The sequence below is a fragment of the Rhinopithecus roxellana genome, chromosome 11 (assembly GCF_007565055.1).
Source record: "Rhinopithecus roxellana isolate Shanxi Qingling chromosome 11, ASM756505v1, whole genome shotgun sequence".
Classification (NCBI taxonomy): Eukaryota; Metazoa; Chordata; class Mammalia; order Primates; family Cercopithecidae; genus Rhinopithecus; species Rhinopithecus roxellana.
Window position 1 is genome coordinate 40,707,568 of NC_044559.1, and position 4,171 is coordinate 40,711,738.

Sequence of the window (4,171 nt, forward strand, 5' to 3'; positions counted from 1 at the left end):
GGCGGAGGTTGCAGTGAGCCAAGATTGCACCATTGCACTCCAGCCTGGGCAACAAGAGCGAAACTCCATCTCAAAAAAAAAAAAAAAAAAAAAAAATCTGGTGTCTTGAACCCAAGATTTTGGGGCAGTTTCTGAAGGACTTTCTGATGCTAAAAATGATGGTGAAGGGCAAAGGTATACCCAGCTAATTCCTGGGCACTCCCTTTCTTGTACTTGAATACTGGGCTGGCTAGACTCAGATACACATGCATAGACACACACACACACACACACACACACACCCCTGTTCCATATTATTGGGTCTCTGCTTGCTCTTACCCCTGCTTCAAATATCCTTTCCACCTTACTTCACACAACTCACTGTTACTTAATTATGGAGATTCAGCTCAGGGATCACTTCCTCAACCCCAAGCTGGGCTAATGTTTTCACAGCACCAGGGTTGAGCACCATCCTAGCCGATTACATAGAAATGGCCTAGTAATACATCTCCTCCACTGGACCAAGAGTCTCTGAGGATGGGGCCCGCGTTTGTCTCCCTGTTGTTCTCAGAGTCTCACCGGATGTCTGCAGCGCCACAGGTGCTCAGTGCAGGTTTGTCGTTCTGTCCAGCGATTGTGTTCTCAGCCTCCAGGCAGCCTCTTCCTTGTAGCATGGCCAGGTTCCCATCGTGCAGACTCATTACATCCGCGCCAGGACTTGTAAGTTTGCCGTTTATCTGAGGTTCATCTGCAAGAAACTGTAATTGAAACAGCTTCCAGGATGGAAATATCACTTCTAGAATTTAATTTTCAAGCTTATACCCTGGATCCTTCAAGCCGATTACAGGAAACGGTTGGAGTGCTGGTGCTCCCCGTGTTGAATCCAGATGGGTGTGTTTACTAGGCTGAGAAATGTTAATCCTGTCTTTGGCCTAGAAATGTCTGGCATTCACTTTGGAGGGAAATAGAAAAATAAGGTAGTACAGCCAGCCAGCTCAGTTATAGTTCCCTTAAATAATGCTTTTTTTCAAAGCAAGGTGGGGAGAGGGTCTGCTGGGGGGACGTTTGCTCCAAAAGAGATAGTGTGCAACTGTCATTGATTTTGAAAGTTCAGAAGAAACATTCTGAGTAGTCGGTCTTTAGTATCATTACAAGGCTGGCCAAATCACCGTGGGCCTGAATGCTGACAGGTGCATGCTTGGGGCTAAGGAACAGAGATCTGAATCTGTTCTCCTCTGAAGGCCACATGTAAGTGCACATGAAGCCCAGTGACAATAAGAACAAGGGCCTACACATTTACTGAGCCCTGGCTTCTTGCCAAACATTATACTAAGCACTTCACATTTTTTATATCGTTTGATCCAATAACTCTTTGAGGTGGATACCACTACTACTAACCCCATCTACAGTTGAAGAAACCAAGATTCAAAGAGAGGCTTGCCCAAAGTAGCAGGGCTCCCATATGCTTTGCAAACACTTTTGTAACTTTAAATGATTTTTTTTAACCCCACCACGTGCTGGCACTACAACCAGCCCAGCTGGCGGGTGGTCACTCCTGTCCTGTGTAGTGAAGACCCAAGATCCTCTGGCAAGTGCTCCCAGGCAGCACGGCAGTGGGGCCCATTTGTCCCTAATAAACGTTTCTTCCATGCAGTGCTCAAACCCCTCAAGAAAGCAAAAGTCAACAGCTTCAGTAACTAAATAGGCAACCAGCAACCTGCCTGCCCAGAGCTCTCTGAGATTTGTTTTTCTGTTTGTTTGTTTTTTTGTTTTTTTTTTCTGAGACACAGTCTCGCTGTGTCACCCAGGCTGGAGTGCAGTGGCACAATCTTGGCTCACTGCAACCTCCACCTCCTGGGTTCAAGCAATTCTCCTGCCTCAGCTTCCCGAGTAGCTGGGGCTATAGGGGCCCGCCACCATGCCTGGCTAATTTTTGTATTTTAGTAGAGGCGAGGTTTCACCATGTTGGCCAGGCTGGTCTTGACCTCCTGACCTCAGGTGATCCACCCACCTTGGCCTCCCAAAGTGCTGGGATTACAGGCAGGAGCTACCACACACGGCCTGAGACTTTGTCTTCAGTTACAAGTGCAGTGAGTGATAAGGGAAAGGAAGAGAGCTTTTTGAAGCCTTGTGACCCTGACATGTATTTCTGTGCCTCCCGTAGCATCTTCCCACAGATGCTAGAGAGACAGGAGAGGAGGAAAGAGCCTCTCTCTCTCAGTCAAGAGTGCCACCTTGTGATGCCAGCACCAGAAAAGAACTGAACATCGCTTTGGCCCCTGAGCTCAGCCCTGTGAATCATCCCCATGGCCCCTCCCTGGCAGCAGGCTCTGTTTGTGGTGCTCTGTAATTAGTTAATGAACTGTCTGAATGATATTTCTGTAGTCATTCAACCAGCCCCATCCTCATGGTGGTAATTGTATTTGAGGTTATTTAAAAACATTATTGTATCCAAATAGAGTTTACATCAGCAGACAGCATGATTAGTAATCCTGCTATCCCTGGTGTTTCTAAATTGTGCTATAAACTGCCTGGTGAGTCGTGCAAAAATGACTGCACCAACAGAGAACAGTGGGGCTTCTCTGGCAAAAACCACCAACTGTCTAAGGGGAGGAGTAGTAAAAGCAACTTGTGGCTAGAACCCAGTTGACTTCAGTTTAGAACAGATTGTTTTCAAGAGGCCCTCCACTAATTTGATCATTATCTTTGGATGAACTAACTCTTCATTATCTTTACGAGAAAATGCTCGAACGGGAGGTGGAGGGCTGATCCGAAGAGTGGCAGGAGCTGCTTCACTTCCTCTGCGGTTTCCTGCAGCTCTTGCCCCTCCTCAGGGAATTTGCGGGGAGAGGCTCTCCAGCGTCCAGATCCCCCTGCAAAGGTGTTTTGCGATCTTCAGGAGCAGACCCCAGGAGCATCCCTCGGGGCCGAATGTGCAGTGGGCGATGCCCCTCCTGACCCAACAGATCCAAGACGAGAATGATCAGTACAGCTTTGTGGCCAGCCTTGACAACGTTAGGAATCTCTCCACTATCTTAAAAGCTGGTCATTTCCGAAAATGTGGCACATATTTCGCAACTAAAAATGGAATCAAAGTAACATTGGAAAATGCAAAATGTGTGCAAGCAAATGCTTTTATTCAGGCTGGAATATTTCAAGAACTTAAAGTTCAGGAAGAGTCTGTTACTTTTCGAATTAATTTAATTGTCCTTTTAGACTGTTTATCTATTTTTGGATCAAGTCCTATGCCAGAGACTTGAACTGCACTTCGGATGTGTTAGCAAGGTTATGGTTACCCTTTGATGCTGTTCCTGGAAAAAGGAGGAGTGGTGGCAGTCTGCAAAATCAATACACAGGAACCTGAAGGGACCTGGACTTCAATTTCTACAGCACTAATGTTATTGATAAAATTCTGCAGTCAGAGGGGCTCCATGAAGCTTTTTCTGAATTGGATATGACGAGTGAGGTCCTACAAATTACCATGTCTCCTGACAAGCCTTGTTTCAGGTTGTCTACTTTTGGAAATGTAGGAAGTTCTCACCTTGACTGCCCCAAAGATTCTGATTTGATGGAAGCATTTCATTATAATCAGACCCAAGTCAACAGATACAAGATTTACTTACTGAAACCCTCTACAAAGGCATTAGTCCTGTCTTGTCAGGTATCTATTCAGACAGATAATTGAGGCTTCCTTTCATGACAGCATATGATTAGAAACGAAGATGGACCAATATATTTTGTGGAATATTACTGCTCCCCTGATGAAGAAGTTCTTGAATCTGAGCCTCGAGTATGACAATTCACTGTTATTTATGTGTGTATTGATAGATGAAGTTCTCATTCTGAGTACAGTACTTTTTTTTCTTTCTTTTTTTTGAGACAGAGTCTCACTCTGTCGCTAAAGCTGGAGTGCAGTGGCACCATCTCGGCTCACTGCAACCTCCGCCTCCCAGGTTCAAACGATTCTCCTGCCTCAGCCTCTTCAGTAGCTGGGATTACAGGCGCCTGCCACAGTGCCTGGCTAATTTTTATATTTTAGTAGAGATGAGTTTTCACCATGTTGGCCAGGCTGGTCTTGAACTCCTGACCTCAGGTGATCCACCCACCTCGGCCGCCCAAAGTGCTGGTATTAACAGGCGTGAGCCACCGCGCCCAGCCTTCAGTACAGTACTCTTTATAATTTCATATTGGA

General features: G+C 46.0%; 1 pseudogene; it reads left to right on the forward strand.

Moving 5' to 3' along the window:
- Positions 1-2,924: 2,924 nt before the first annotated feature.
- On the forward strand, positions 2,925-3,775 carry LOC104672241 (annotated as a pseudogene).
- The last annotated feature ends 396 nt before the right edge of the window (positions 3,776-4,171 follow it).